Here is a 17516-nt window from a genome sequence, read left to right on the forward strand (position 1 = left end):
AATTTTTGAATCTTGAAGTGAACCTCTTAACTTAGTCTACCGCAGCCCTCAAGAATCCGCAGCCAAGCTCTCATCAGCAGCCTCATCCGAAGTCATCTATACAACCGCAATCTTACTTACTTTACTTAGTTTAATGTTGTCTATCTTTTATGTAATAATCTCTATTGTCCAGTATGCCTTGCATGGCTACTCTTAGAGAGATGATCAAATGTAATTCTTGAGTCTCTATATATAGAGCTCATTCTTTCACAATTAAATATCTCTATCTTTCATATCGATCTGAACAATCTTCAAGTCTATCTATTACACTTATCTACTACGCATCTCATATCTCTTCTTACTCCTCAAGTTCTCTCGAACATAACTAATAACTACTTCTCTTCGAAGCAAGTCATTCATGACTTTATCACTAAGCTTGATTTCACTCACTAACTTGGTTTGAATGCTTTCCATGTTATGAATCAACTTGTGTGTTTACTTGATATATCACCTGCTTTCATTTATATTTCCTTACATTTCCGCAACTAACTATCTAACTATCTAACTCGTTAACTTATTATTGTTGAGCTTTTAGATCCTTTGAGATTAATTATTCCGCAACTATACTTGTTCTAACGTTTGTTCAAGTGTGTCTCAAGTTTTTCTCTCAACACATATTCTAGTAGTGGCAAGAATTTTGTATTCTTACACTAATGATTAGGAATTGTGAAATGAGCATCATTGGAAATGTGGTCAATTGATCTATTTCACAAAGTAAGGACCATAGGTAAACATAGTGTGCATGCTTGGAGCATGGGACAACTGTTGTTATAATTTAAGTAAGAAGTTGATTACCGGAAACGACAAATGATGAGTAATCAATATGGTGATTAAATAAAAGTGTTTTATTTATACTTAAAGGTTTGAGGCCATATAGTATTAGTATTATTCTTGTGTTTCACTTTGCATGTTTTGACTTCCTAAATAATAAGATTATTCGAACGTTCCACAGCCACTCATACTTTGGAAGTAGGTATGAAAGAAGGTTGTCATGAATCTGATTGTATATTGTCTAAAGTGTTTTAGACATATCAAAAGTTTGTTGCAGGGTTCATGAGTGATCCTATAAGATTAGAGTATTGGATTAAACCCACGCTCACTTGGATCGCTTCATGGATTTTATCACGAGTGATTGGTGAGACGATAATATCTTATATTCTTGAAACTGAGATGTGTGAGTTGCATTCTGCAATTTGGTTGCACATTGATAATATGTAAACGAATCAGTAACTTGGTGTTATAAAACATATTGTTGTGTGTGATTTGATGAGTAGGTACAAGCGAGAATTTAGTCCATGTTTATCCGTTCCTTTTACCTAAAGTGGGATAAAAGCGATATATGTGGGCCCCTTGATGATTTAGTTCTAACACCTAAGCGCTTGGCCAAGACAGGACTAAGTTGATGTGTTTAATTGTAGTCTGTTGTCAGTCGTCATAAATTGGAAGTCGGGAAACAATATATGAATAGAGAGTATGATTAAAATACATGTCCCTGTTCATACGATATCTAGAATGGAGGAATATATGGTCCCTTGTCTAAAGGAAAAGCTTCTGATAAGATCAGAGTTGACATCGGCTTTTGAAAGCTACGATTGTTGATCAGGTTTGAAGTCATACGCAGAATAGTTGTTAGACTTATCCAAGTAGGAGACTGTTGGATTAGTGTCTAAGTCAATAATTAATAAGAATTAATTTTGTAACTAAAAGACATTAATTGAATAACAGGGGCTAGAACTGTCAATTGTGTGATAGTTGGATATTGGGCTAATGGACTCCATAGAGGATGGACTAGACAAAATCAATGGGAAAACCCATGAGAATTCGTCCAAGGCCTCTAAGGAGGTATGTAACACTTGTGAGGCACAAAGGAGCTGCTTATGCTTGGATTGATAAGCATAAAGAAGCGTTCGAGAAGCTAAAGAAAAAGCTATGTGAGGCACCGATACTTTCTCTACCCGATGGAGTTGAAGACTTTGCTGTATATAGCGATGCGTCTGGGGTTGGATTGGGTTGTGTTTTGACCCAAAGGGATAAGGTGATCGCATATGCGTCTCGACAATTGAAAGAGCATGAAAAGAACTACCCGATTCCTGATTTGGAGTTGGCAGCGGTAGTTTTCGCTCTGAAAATATGGAAACATTACCTCTATGGCACGAAATGCAGACTTTTCACTGATCATAAGAGTCTCCAATATCTCTTTAGTCAGAAAGAATTGAATATGAGGCAACGACGCTAGCTAGAATTACTTAAGGACTACGACGATGAGATACTTTACCACCCCGGTAAAGCTAATGTTGTTGCTGATGCTCTCAATCAGAAAGTCAATCTTGAAAGGAAAAGGCCAAGAGCTTTGAGAATTGAAGTTGTCTCGACAATTGTGGAAAGTATAAAGAAAGCTCAAGAGGAAGCTTCTGAGAAGAATGACCGAAAGGAGGAACGTTTGGGCAAAACGTTGGTGTTCGGTATAAACAGTCATGGGCTGAAGGTGTTCCAAGATCGGATTTGGATACCTAAGACAGGAGGAATCAGAGATCTTCTGATGGAAGAAGCTCACAAGACCATGTACTCGATTCATCCCAGTAGCACTAAAATGTATAGGGACCTGAAACCCTACTACTGGTGGCCGACGATGAAGCTTGATGTTGCAAAGTATGTGGCCGAGTGTGTGACTTGTGCGAGAGTCAAGACACAACATCAGAAACCGTATGAGAGTTTAGAACCATTGCATGTGTCTATGGGTAAGTGGGAAGACATTGCTATGGATTTTGTCACTAAACTGCCCAGAACAAAAAGTGGTCACGACATGATTTGGGTGGTTATTGATCGATTCACTAAGAGTGCGCATTTCATAGTAGCCAAGGAGAAATGGTCTATGGAAAAGCTTGCGAATTCTTACGTGAAGGAAATTGTGAGGCTTCACGGTGTCCCGTTAACGATTGTGTCAGATCGTGACAGCCGTTTCACCTCGCGATTTTGGAAAAAGTCTACAAGAGGAATTGGGTACCAAGGTATGTTTAAGTACAACTTACCATCCACAAACTGATGGTCAGAGCGAACGAACGATACAAACACTTGAAGATATGCTGAGAGCATGTACCCTGGAATTCCAAGGTAATTGGGATAAACATTTACCTTTGGTAGAATTTTCCTACAATAATATTTTCCACTCGAGCATTAAGATGGCACCTTATCAAGCTTTATATGGACAGAAGTGTCGTACGCCGTCTTGTTGGCTTGAGGTTGGGGAAAAGCAGTTTATGGGACCGGAGATAGTCCATCAAACTGCTGAAAAGTTGAAAATAATTAGGGAAAGAATGTTAGCAGCTCAGGATCGTCAAAAGAGCTATGCTGACAACAAGCGAAGACCGATGACTTTTGAAGTTGGAGATTCGGTTTTGCTTAAAGTCTCGCCGTGGAAGGGACTTATAAGATTTGGTAAAAGGGGAAAATTAAGTCCAAGGTTTATTGGACCGTTTAAAGTTCTACAAAGAATTAGGAACCAAGCTTACAAGCTCGAACTACCAGAAGAACTTAATGGAATTCATAACACTTTTCATGTGTGTTATTTGAGGAAGTTCACGGGAGAAGTTCCCGACATGATTCCACTTTCGGAGTTGAGAATCGATGAGAACAAAATGTTGATTGAAGAACCAGAGGCAATCGTTGACCGAAAGACTAAGAAGTTGCGACGCAAGATGGTCGAGTTAGTGCTTGTCCGATGGAAACACACGAATGGGCCGAATCTCACCTGGGAGACGGAGAGTGACATGATGGGTTGCTATCCGCATTTGTTTGTTGATGTGTGATTCCGGGGACGGAATCATTCTAAGGTGGAGAGAATTGTAACGCCTGTGTTTCTGGGCTTGTCATTAATGTTGATATAATAGTCTACGTTAACCTTTGTAACCCGTTTTGAAATAATAGGAGTGTATTATTTGAGTATTATGTGTTTTGTGCTTAATTGCTTAATTATGTGATTTGATTAATTAAGAATAAAAATAAGCGTCAAAATTTAAGTGTAAAATAAACTCGATATCTTTACATAAAGTTGTAATGGCCGAAACGAGGTTTCCGAATATATATATAGATCGCCCAAATATGACTTCGTATGAGGAAGTTATGATTTTCTGAAGTTTCGACTTAGCGGTATGCAGCCCGAATACTGGATTTGAGATCGAGCAGTTTTTAGCCGAAACAATCTAAACGGGAATCGAATATCTCGTTGTTAGTAGCGAAACGATGAAAATTTAGGCGAGAACTGACGTCGGACGAAGAAGTTATCAATTTATAACGAAGTTTTCCTGTCCGGGCCTACTAAAAACAAATAATAATAAAAGTCAAAATTAGCCGACGGGGTCTAAACGAAAGTTGTAGAGCGTAGTCTCACCTACACGGGGATATAAAGAATGTCGAAAACGGAGTTCGTATGAAGAAGATATGAATTTCTGAAGTTTATTAAATAATTAATATTTAAATTTAATTAATAAATCCGGTATTATCCGAAGGGGAGTCATCGGATTTATCCGAAGTACGCCCAGCGTACTGGCGTATGCCCAGCGTACAGCAAAGCATGACACGCCTCGCACTCGAGTTCTTCGGATGACGCATGCAGTGACGAATTCGGACGCGTACGCCCCGCCTACGACTGTACACCCAGCGTACTGCGAGGCTTCAGCCTCCTATAAATAGGATGTGAGGGTTCCGGGCATATTTGCTCAGTTCCTCTCTTTTTCGTGCTGAAGCTCTGCGTGTAAACCCACCAAGCCATCCCGACACCCCGGATCTTATATCCAACTTAAGAAGGAAGTTTTATGCTCCCGAGATCCCGAGAGGTGCGATTCCCGAGCCGAAGCTCTGCCCGCGAGGAGTTCGATTTTTTTGTGAAGATCTTCTAGATCTACGGAGAAACACTACTTCTGCATGTCGTAGTGTTGTCTGATCATCTTCTGATCAAGTGAGTGTGTAGTTACTTTCTTCTAACGCATAATTATGAAGTATTTTATACGAAATACGTGTTATGTGTATAATTTTGTTGTTATGTGTGTGAATGTATATTCACTCTCTTCTATCTCGTAGATCTAATTTACTTTCTATGAAATATGTGTTATGTGGGTGTGCCTCATCTGTTATGTGGAATATGTATTGAATGAAAAATGCTATACAGGTTTTAAACTATGTATAAAGATATATATTTTTATCTACTAATATGTTGGGTAGAACATGGGTAGATAGTTGGTGTGTAATAAATAGATGAGAGGCCTCAATGTCGTTGTTGTTGATCTAGTTATTCAGCGGAGTTTGGATAACGACCACGGACTCTTTCTAGACAGTCCAGTGGAACGCTAGCAGGTTCATAACCTGTAGGTGTTGTGAACGATGTGTTCACCGGTGTACTCTATCCCCCTCATGGTTGCCTTTAGGATATCTATTGTTGAGGAAACCCCTTAGCAGTAATGTCCGTCCTGATGAAAATCCTAGATTAGGTCCCTTGAGATAGATGTTGTTTTAGGGACGTAAAGTGAGGATAACGGGAATGGGTAATCGGGTTATTGTTGGTTGGTGAAACTAAATATAATTTAGTTATTGTGGGTTGAAAACCCTATATGCTCACCAGGCTCCCAAGCCTGACCCACTCAGTTTTATTTGTATTACAGGAAGTGGCGCAAGGGAATAAGATGGATGAATCATCGAGTTGTTTTGTTTACAAGTTTGTATATGTATATATTTTTTGAATGAGTTGTAATGTTATCATTTATGCTTTATGGTCTGTATCGGAACATGACATCCCGAGTTTTGATTATATAATGAAAATGCATCTCTGAAATTATTTTAAAAGCATAAATGAAACCGGTCTTTTCTAGCCGTGATTTTGGGGATGTCACAGTTGGTATCAGAGCATTAGTTTAAGCGAACTAGGAATTTGTAGGATTTCTAGACTTAAACTTAGAATGCTAAGTTAAATTTTGAGATGTGTGTCTGTTATATTTTACACACGAGCACTAGTTTATTTTAGGAAAGTTGCCTAAAATGCTTTTATGTGCTAAATGTTATATGTTGCCATATATGATATTAATTGTTCGGATCTACGGTCTATTGCCGACCGGATCTAGAAACCTTATGTGTGTAGGATTTTAAGCGTATGTCTACGTTATTAGAACTAGCATGTAAACGTTTCGGAGTAACAAGGATGATTTGAATATCTATCGTGAATGAGGATCTAATTTCACCTTATTCGGTGTGTAGATAAAAAATTGGTGAGAACAAGGAGTGGCGTTGGAAACGCGGATGAAAACAGGAACCAACCGCCAGTGATTAAGCAAATACCTGTTGTAGCAGCAATACCAGAACCAATAACGATGGTTGGGGTGCAAGCCATGATTCGGGCTATGTTAGCCAAACAAAGCGATGAAATGCGACAGATGTTGCATGATAATAGGGATGAACCTATCATATCTATTGAGGAACCCGAATTGATTCCCGAGCAATCGGAGGAAAGGAACAATAGTCGCATGGTGAGTCAAGTTAGGACTCAAGGAGAACGAAGGAACGATCCGGAAAAGAGAAACAACAAGGATGGGCGAATGTACAAGAACTTCTTGGGCGCCAAGCCGCCAAGTCTTTCTGGATGCCCGAAGCCTGTTGAGATTATGGATTGGATCTCCGAAATGGAGATGGTATTTGAAAGTTGCAACTGTAGCAACAAACAGAAGACTGTCTTTGCGGTTATACAACTGAAGACTGGAGTCTTGAGTTGGTGGAAGTTGTTGGCAGATACTATGCCATGAGGAGAAGCCCTGAAAATGTCATGGGAGGAGTTTTTGGAACAGTTAAGGGTACAGTATTGTTCATAGATAGATCTGATTGATCTGAACAATGAGTTCCAAAACTTGAAGAAGGGGAGGATGAGCATAGATGACTATACTACTACATTCACTGAGAAAATGAAGTTATTTCCATACCTAGTGCCAACGGAACTCTCCAAGATTGAGAGGTTTGCTAATGGACTGCCTGCCGACTTTGGTCCGACGGTCAAGATGGCAACTACTCTGAAAACAGTTGTTCGTGTAGCTAAGAATGTGGAGGCCCAGCAGAAGGAAAAGGGTCTGGAAAGAATAGATGTTGGTGAAAAGAGGAAGTTCGATAAAACTTCAGGGTCCAACAAGAAAAACAAGTTCTCGAAGTCTAGTTCCAGAGGAGGGGGAGGGGAAGCGAAATGGTGCGACAAATGTAAGAAGAAGGATCATGGAAAATGTGAGGTAGTGGTTACGTGCTACAAGTGTGGAAAGCTAGGGCACTATGCCAATGAATGTACCCTCACTAAGAAAGTTTGTTAGGGTTGTGGTGAGGAGGGACACATGTCGAGGGACTGCCCAAAGAAGAAGGAGGCAGCTAGACCCAACATTCCGCCAAAGCCAAAGGCGAGAGCATTCCAGATGACACTAGAAGCTGCCAAAGATGAAGTTGATGTCGCTTCAGGTACCTTTCTCATAAACAAATTGTCTGCCCAAATTTTATTTGATTCTGGAGCCAACTACTCCTTTATATCGCATGAATTTGGTAGAAAGCTAGCTTTGCCTGTTGATAGACTAGATAATGCTTTATTAGTCGAAGTTGCTAGTGGCAAGTTTGTACCTGTTAGTCATCATATGAAAAACATCTTAATTGACTTGAATGGGAATAAGTTCCGCGAGGAATTATTGCCTATAGAACTTAATGGTTTCGACATCGTCTTGGGAATGGATTGGCTTAGCGCCAATGACGCCGAAATTTTATGCAAGAAGAAAATAGTCAAAGTAAACCCACCTGGGAAAGAATCGTTTATGGTGTATGGAGATAAACGCAGAGTAAATTCTGGAATCATTTCATTGATGAAAGCCAAAAAGTTTTTGGCTAAAGGATGAACGTCGTATCTAGCATTCATGATCGATGCTAAAAAGGAGAAAAAGGTGATGCAGAGCATTCCTGTCGTGTGTGATTATCCGGAAGTATTTCCCGAAGATCTTCCTGGATTACCGCCTGATAGACAAGTGGAGTTTTAGAATAGACTTGTTGCCAAGGACGACGCCAATAGCAAAAGCACCTTATCGATTAGCACCGACGGAGATGAAGGAGCTAATGATGCAACTTCAGGAGTTATTGGACAAAGGTTTTATTAGACCTAGTTCATCACCCTGGGGAGCTCCGGTTTTATTCGTAAAGAAGAAATATGGAAGTATGAGGATGTGCATAGATTATAGAGAGCTGAATAAAGCAACAATAAAGAATAGATACCCGTTGCCGAGGATTGATGACCTGTTTGATCAACTAGAAGGTTCAAGTTATTTTTCAAAGATCGACCTGAGGTCAGGATATCATCAGCTGAAAGTAAGATAGTAGGATATAGAGAAGACTGCATTCAGAACATGATATGGACACTACGAGTTTTTGGTTATGTCGTTTGGACTAACCAATGCTCCAGCAGCATTCATGGATTTGATGAATAGGGTTTGTAATCTGTTCCTTGATAAATCCGTGATAGTGTTCGTTGACGACATTCTGATTTATTCAAAGAGCCAAGAAGAGCATGGCAGACACATGCGAGAAGTGTTGGAAGTATTGAAGAATGAGAAGTTGTATGCAAAGTTCTCCAAGTGTGATTTTTGGATTCGAGAAGTCCAATTCTTGGGTCACGTGGTCAACCAAGAAGGTATAATGGTTGATCCAGCAAAGATTGAAGCTGTAATGAAGTGGGAACAACCAAAAAGTCCCACGGAGATCCGAAGCTTTTTAGGATTAGCCGGATATTACCGAAGGTTTATCCAAGGCTTTTCTTCGATCGCTAGTCCATTAACAGCTTTGACCCACAAAGGAGTTGCTTATGCTTGGAGTGATAAGCATAAAGAAGCGTTCGAGAAGCTAAAGAAAAAGCTATGTGAGGAACAGATACTTTCTCTACCCGATGGAGTTGAAGACTTTGTTGTATATAGCGATGCATCTGGGGTTGGATTGGGTTGTGTTTTGACCCAAAGGGATAAGGTGATCACATATCCGTCTCGACAACTGAAAGAGCATGAAAAGAACTACCCGACTCATGATTTGGAGTTGGCAGCGGTAGTTTTCACTCTGAAAATATGGAGGCATTACCTCTATGGCACGAAATGCAAACTTTTCATTGATCATAAGAGTCTCCAATATCTCTTTAATCAGAAAGAATTGAATATGAGGCAACGACGCTAGCTAGAATTACTTAAGGACTACGACGATGAGATACTTTACCACCCCGGTAAAGCTAATGTTGTTGCTGATGCTCTCAATTAGAAAGTCAATCTTGAAAGGAAAAGGCCAAGAGCTTTGAGAATTGAAGTTGTCTCGACAATTGTGGAAAGTATAAAGAAAGCTCAAGAGGAAGCTTCTGAGAAGAATGACCGAAAGGAGGAACGTTTGGGCAAAACGTTGGTGTTCGGTATAAACAGTCATGGGCTGAAGGTGTTCCAAGATCGGATTTGGATACCTAAGACAGGAGGAATCAGAGATCTTCTGATGGAAGAAGCTCACAAGACCATGTACTCGATTCATCCCAGTAGCACTAAAATGTATAGGGACCTGAAACCCTACTACTGGTGACCGACGATGAAGCTTGATGTTGCAAAGTATGTGGCCGAGTGTGTGACTTGTGCGAGAGTCAAGACACAACATCAGAAACCGTATGAGAGTTTAGAACCATTGCATGTGCCTATGGGTAAGTGGGAAGACATTGCTATGGATTTTGTCACTAAACTGCCCAGAACAAAAAGTGGTCACGACATGATTTGGGTGGTTATTGATCGATTCACTAAGAGTGCGCATTTCATAGTAGCCAAGGAGAAATGGTCTATGGAAAAGCTTGCGAATTCTTACGTGAAGGAAATTGTGAGGCTTCACGGTGTCCCGTTAACGATTGTGTCAGATCGTGACAGCCGTTTCACCTCGCGATTTTGGAAAAAGTCTACAAGAGGAATTGGGTACCAAGGTATGTTTAAGTACAACTTACCATCCACAAACTGATGGTCAGAGCGAACGAACGATACAAACACTTGAAGATATGCTGAGAGCATGTACCCTGGAATTCCAAGGTAATTGGGATAAACATTTACCTTTGGTAGAATTTTCCTACAATAATATTTTCCACTCGAGCATTAAGATGGCACCTTATCAAGCTTTATATGGACAGAAGTGTCGTACGCCGTCTTGTTGGCTTGAGGTTGGGGAAAAGCAGTTTATGGGACCGGAGATAGTCCATCAAACTGCTGAAAAGTTGAAAATAATTAGGGAAAGAATGTTAGCAGCTCAGGATCGTCAAAAGAGCTATGCTGACAACAAGCGAAGACCGATGACTTTTGAAGTTGGAGATTCGGTTTTGCTTAAAGTCTCACCGTGGAAAGGACTTATAAGATTTGGTAAAAGGGGAAAATTAAGTCCAAGGTTTATTGGACCGTTTAAAGTTCTACAAAGAATTAGGAACCAAGCTTACAAGCTCGAACTACCAGAAGAACTTAATGGAATTCATAACACTTTTCATGTGTGTTATTTGAGGAAGTTCACGGGAGAAGTTCCCGACATGATTCCACTTTCGGAGTTGAGAATCGATGAGAACAAAATGTTGATTGAAGAACCAGAGGCAATCGTTGATCGAAAGACTAAGAAGTTGCGACGCAAGATGGTCGAGTTAGTGTTTGTCCGATGGAAACACACGAATGGGCCGAATCTCAACTGGGAGACGGAGAGTGACATGATGGGTTGCTATCCGCATTTGTTTGTTGATGTGTGATTCCGGGGACGGAATCATTCTAAGGTGGAGAGAATTGTAACGCCTGTGTTTCTGGGCTTGTCATTAATGTTGATATAATAGTCTACGTTAACCTTTGTAACCCGTTTTGAAATAATAGGAGTGTATTATTTGAGTATTATGTGTTTTGTGCTTAATTGCTTAATTATGTGATTTGATTAATTAAGAATAAAAATAAGCGTCAAAATTTAAGTGTAAAATAAACTCGATATCTTTACATAAAGTTGTAATGGCCGAAACGAGGTTTCCGAATATATATATAGATTGCCCAAATATGACTTCGTATGAGGAAGTTATGATTTTCTGAAGTTTCGACTTAGCGGTATGCAGCCCGAATACTGGATTTGAGATCGAACAGTTTTTAGCCGAAACAATTTAAACGAGAATCGAAGATCTCGTTGTTAGTAGTGAAACGATGAAAAGTTAGGCGAGAACGGACGCCAGACGAAGAAGTTTTGAATTTATAACGAAGTTTTCCTGTCCGGGCCTACTAAAAATAAATAATAAAAATAAAAGTCAAAATTGGCCGACGGAGTCTAAACGAAAGTTGTAGAGCGTAGTCTCACCTATGCGGGGATATAAAGAACATCGAAAACGGAGTTCGTATAAAGAAGATATGAATTTCCGAAGTTTATTAAATAATTAATATTTAAATTTAATTAATAAATCTGGTATTATCCGAAGGGGAGTCATCGGATTTATCCGAAGTACGCCCAACGTACAGAGAAGCATGACACGCCTCGTACTCGAGTTCTTCGGATGACGCATGCAGTGACGAATTCGGATGCGTACGCCCCGCCTACGGCTATACGCCCAGCGTACTGCGAGGCTTCAGCCTTCTATAAATAGGATGCGAGGGTTCCGGGCATATTTGCTCAGTTCCTCTCTTTTTCGTGCCGAAGCTCTGCGTGTAAACCCACCAAGCCATCCCGACACCCCGGATCTTATATCCAAGTTAAGAAGGAAGTTTTATGCTCCCGAGATCCCGAGAGGTGCGATTCCCGAGCTGAACCTCTGCCCGTGAGGAGTTCGATTTTTTGTGAAGATCTTCTAGATCTACGGAGAAACACTACTTTTGCATGTCGTAGTGTTGTCTGATCATCTTCTGATCAAGTGAGTGTGTAGTTACTTTCTTCTAACGCATAATTATGAAGTATTTTATACGAAATACGTGTTATGTGTATAATTTTGTTGTTATGTGTGTGAATGTATATTCACTCTCTTCTATCTCATAGATCTAATTTACTTTTTATGAAATATGTGTTATGTGGGTGTGCCTCATCTGTTATGTGGAATATGTATTGAATGAAAAATGCTATACAGGTTTTAAACTATGTATAAAGATATATATTTTTATCTACTAATATGTTGGGTAGAACATGGGTAGATAGTTGGTGTGTAATAAATAGATGAGAGGCCTCAATGTCGTTGTTGTTGATCTAGTTATTCAGCGGAGTTTGGATAACAACCACGGACTCTTTCTAGACAGTCCAGTGGAACGCTAGCAGGTTCATAACATGTAGGTGTTGTGAACGATGTGTTCACCGGTGTACTCTATCCCCCTCATGGTTGCCTTTAGGATATCTATTGTTGAGGAAACCCCTTAGCAGTAATGTCCGTCCCGATGAAAATCCTAGATTAGGTCCCTTGAGATAGATGTTGTTTAGGGATGTAAAGTGAGGATAACGAGAATGGGTAATCGGGTTATTGTTGGTTGGTGAAACTAAATATAATTTAGTTATTGTGGGTTGAAAACCCTATATGCTCACCAGGCTCCCAAGCCTGACCCACTCAGTTTTATTTGTATTACAGGAAGTGGCGCAAGGGCATAAGATGGATGAATCATCGAGTTGTTTTGTTTACAAGTCTGTATATGTATATATTTGTTGAATGACTTGTAATGTTATCGTTTATGCTTTATGGTCTGTATCGGAACATGACATCCCGAGTTTTGATTATATAATGAAAATGCATCTCTTGATGAAATGCTTTGATAAATATTATTTTATCATATTTTGTTTTGGGAACAAATTCCGCAACTCTTTTTAATCAAAAGGATTTACTCTGAAATTGTTTTAAAAACATAAATGAAACCGGTCTTTTCTGGTCGTGATTTTGGGGATGTCACAAGGAAGTCCATGGGCTATTTAGCGCCTAAGCAGTCAGATTAGGGTTTCCTAGTTCAAAACCCTAATAGCCTCACTATATAAAGACCCCTAGGGCACCCAAAAACGTGGCTAAACATTCCTTGGAGTCTCTTGGACGTTTTTGATGCCTTTCTTCTCCTCTCCTAAGTCATCCTCTTGCTCTTGGTGTTTTGTGAGCTATTAGAGGTGTGACACTTGTGACACTAAGCTTTCAGAAGCCACTTACAAGAAGGAATAGATTGCTATTGCCATATAACAATCAAAGGTAAGATCCAAACCCTATATTATGATAATATTGATTATTGAATGTTAGATCTAGGGTTTATTGCTTTGGTATTCAATGTTGTATGTTTAATTAGAAAAACCTAGATCAAAGCAATGAGGGTTGCATGAACACCATAGGAATGATGTTATGCTCATAATCCATCACTTAGATCATTTGATTAGCCGAGCACATGAGTAGCAAATGAGGTAATTCTCTTGGGTTAAGTAGCATTAAGAGACACTTGCCTATCTTATGGTTGATCATATACAACAAGAGGTTGTATATATAATAAGAGGTTGAATATATAATGAAATGTTGTATCTATATTAAAAGGTTGGTTACATACAAAATGTGATCGCTTACACGATATGCAGTTCATCATATATGTTATGTCGTGGAAGTCATGAGCCCGAGTGCGTACTCATCTTTCGCCTTTTCATTTTTTATGTGCCACATCTGCACCACCTCATTTTCCCTTCACATTTCACTCTTCAAAACTCAGGAAATGTTCACTTTCAATTCCATTCATTTTTTCATAATAAAATTAATTTAATTTTAAAAATTATAATTTAAAAATAAATATAATTAATTAAAATGATTAATAAACACAAAAGTTAATAAAAAAATAGAAATATTTCATTACTTAAAAATAATATATAATAATAATAATAATAATAATAATAATAATAATAAAACCTGGAGAATATAATTAAAAATTACATAATAAAAAATTTTAAAAAAAACAAACAAACATAACAATCTAGGAGATATATTTTTCGTGATTAGGAGATATATTTTTCGTGATCTTCTCTGTTATTCTCAAAACAAGTTTGATGATGTGTCCTGAAAAGCACTTTGCATCAAAAATTACATATCTTCCATTTTTTTTCCTCACACGCTTTTTTGGCAAAATTTTCTTTTTCAATTGTCAAATGTTCAGCAAAATTCAAATTGTATTGATCAAATGTCGACGTCATGTTCCTCATTTCCTATACTTCATGGTTGAAATTCGATGCATTTAAAGAATATCCATTCTCCTTCCTTTTTGCTTTGTCACTACGTGTCAGTCAAACAATTTCTTCTAGCTCGAGTTCATTGTCATTATTCAAATCTAACCCGACATGTGTATAAGAAGAAATTGTATATCCACTTAAGCCCGTTTTTGTTCATTTTCTTGCTTCTCCTCCAAGTATGACAGTTGCTTCGATTTCCTTTCATTTTGGACTAGTAAATAACATTTTCTAATGGTCGTTAAACTTGAATGTCTTTCCCGTGTCATCACGATACAAAAGATACGCTTCTTGAAGAAATTTTTTTATCAACTTGACCACTTTGCATTTGGGTTTTTAAATTGTTCTACAACTCATTAATCTTCAAAACACGCCTCATGATTTCTCGCCACTTGAAATTTATTTGGTGATATAAATTGGTAAAAAAAAAATACATATTATGACTCCAAAAAAGTAAAAAATAAATAAATAAATAAAATAAGGTGTTGTTTTATTACCGTTGCAATTAGAGAGAGAGGTACCCGCACCGTCATAAACAGCACTTTTTACCGCATTTTGTAGTGTTTCAGGTCCAGTTCCAACCAAAATACAATACGGTTACATGTACACCATCCGGCCTAATGAATCTCTTAAAACATTGTTTAAAATCGATATTCTATATTTTTTATGTATTCAACATTTCGACCCAAACATATGTACTTCACGTGGACTGGCCCCATTTCCACATGTTTTCATCTACTTTTTTCTGTGTATAAAGAAAATAAAATAACTCGTGTTGATCAAAATCCAGATGGATATCTACTTATGTTATTTCTTTTTCATTATTCTAACTTATCCGATTAACTTTTTCTTCTCTATTCAATAAATTGGAATGTTTTGTACATTGGAAGTTATTTCACTTGTGTTATATTTTTTAAAATGTAGCTTTGACAGATAAGGTTTTCTGGGGTTTTAATATAAAAGAAAATTATAAAAACTTTGTTTTATATTTTTTTTATACATTTTGTTGTTATAATCGCAAGATAATCTACACATATTTGGTTATACACGTTCACATCAATCAGTTTCAATGTTATTATGTTAGTCACCAAGTAATATGTGCATTAAAAATAAACATTTAACTCACATACCACTAATCACACTATCAAATTTATAAATTTATGTCATCAGACTTGTTTCCAACACACATAATGGTACAGACATTTGGTCCAAATAATTTGTACTTGGTATATCATATTGTGTCTGCAAATATTCACACAAAATCTTTTTGGTTTTAGTATTTCATCGATCAATGACATTGCACAATAAACAAAACCCAAGTGGATATTATGATAACTAAATTTGTTACAACGATTTGCGCTTTTTTTGTCTAGAAGATGGAAATCATATGTGAAATCAGGACCGGTCCAGACGGTGGGCAACCCGGGCGACCGCCCAGGGTCCACGTCCTCAGTGGACCCAAAATTTATGGGCTATGTAGTGTATATATATAAAAAAAATTATTACCTAAATGATTTTTAAGGCCTAAAGTTGGTTCAAACACAAACTAACTCAAAAGATAAACAATTTTGCTTGCTTTTTATTGCTAATTGAATGCGTTTATAATAAAAAATAAATGATATTTTTTTGAATCTTTATAATATTTGTCTTTAAAGGATCATTTTTTTTTATTTTTGCCCCGGGCCCCATATACGTTTGGACCGGCCCTGTGTGAAATATGTTTAAGCCTAAATATCATTTTTTTATGGAATATTATGATTTATGTGACATTTACCTTTTTTTATATAATAAATTTGCTTTGGTGAAAAGGACACAAGGTTGACATAAGGACACACACGAATGTCCAAATCTGTTAATCGTGAAATAAGGAACTATGATAAGGTTTCAAATGTTATCATGTGGCTAAACTTGTAAATTTTAATTTTTAAGATTCAAAGGAGTGGACACGGTTTGTCATGGTAGCAAGAAGGAACACCGCCTCCGTCCTGTGGTCTTCAATGTGGTTTGGCCGCATTCAGCAAGAAATTGTTGTGGTTTCTCTCTCTACTCTCCGGTGTCTCTCTCTTTCTCTTCTCCTACCATCTCTCCTCTATCTCTCTCTTCTTATTTTCTTCTCCCCCATACCCATCCCATGGTTTTACCAAACCCAAACCACACCTAAATCCTATGCGGAGTGTCTTTTTTAAAATCATGACATGACTCCTTCCAATCTAATGGATATTGTTGTATTGCGAATATATAAAAAGGAAACATAAATTTAGAAGATTACTTACGAAACCCAATACCATGTTGATGGTGGTGCCCTAAATTAGAAAGGAAACAGAGGTGTGATATAGGACGCATGAATTTAGAAAATAAATGAGAAAAACAATGAGCATTCATTCATATATATATATATATATATATATATATATATATATATATATATATATATATATATATATATATATATATATATATATATATATATATATATATATATATATATATATATATATATATATATAGGTTCAATTGAGACCATTTTAATTTTGTGAAACCGTGAGACCAAATCTTAAAATAATTTTAAAATGCAAAATAAATGGAAAAATCCAAAAATTCTTTTTTTAATATTATTTTCGGAACTTGAATTAACTAAAAATAATAATAATAAATAAAGAAAAATCTCGTTTTTTTTTTTTTGAAAAATACGTGAAATATTCTAATAGAATATTACACTGACATATTCTAAAAAATAATTTTAAAATACAAAATAAATGGAAAAATCTAAAAATTCTTTTTTTTTTTTAATATTATTTTCGGAACTTGAATTAACTAAAAACATTAAAAAAAAATCCCATTTTTTTTTGAAAAATACGTGAAATATTCTAATAGAATATTACACTGTACATAATCTAAAAATAATTTTAAAATGCAAAATAAATGGAAAAACCCAAAAATTCTTTTTTTAAATATTATATTTGCAACTTGAATTAACTAAAAAAAATAAAAAAATACGTCTCACGGTCTCACAAAATTAGGCCGTCTCACATGAACCTAACCCTATATATATATATATATATATATATATATATATATATATATATATATATATATATATATATATATATATATATATAGAGAGAGAGAGAGAGAGAGAGAGAGAGAGAGAGAGAGAAAGGTAGGTTCATATGTGGATTGAAAACTATTGTATGGTCATAGGAACCAATTAGAATTAAAAAAAAATCATTAATTAATCTAATAAAGGATAG

At 37.0% G+C, this 17516-nt stretch overlaps 1 long non-coding RNA gene across 1 annotated transcript; it reads right to left on the minus strand.

Moving 5' to 3' along the window:
* Window positions 1-13957: 13957 nt before the first annotated feature.
* Window positions 13958-16660, minus strand: LOC111921037 (uncharacterized). The gene is made up of 2 exons (XR_002860053.3): window positions 14763-16660; window positions 13958-14656 (listed from the first exon to the last, which is right to left on the minus strand). It is a non-coding gene; the product is annotated as an uncharacterized LOC111921037 (long non-coding RNA).
* Window positions 16661-17516: the final 856 nt, after the last annotated feature.

This window comes from Lactuca sativa, chromosome 5 (genome assembly GCF_002870075.4).
Source record: "Lactuca sativa cultivar Salinas chromosome 5, Lsat_Salinas_v11, whole genome shotgun sequence".
NCBI lineage: Eukaryota > Viridiplantae > Streptophyta > Magnoliopsida > Asterales > Asteraceae > Lactuca > Lactuca sativa.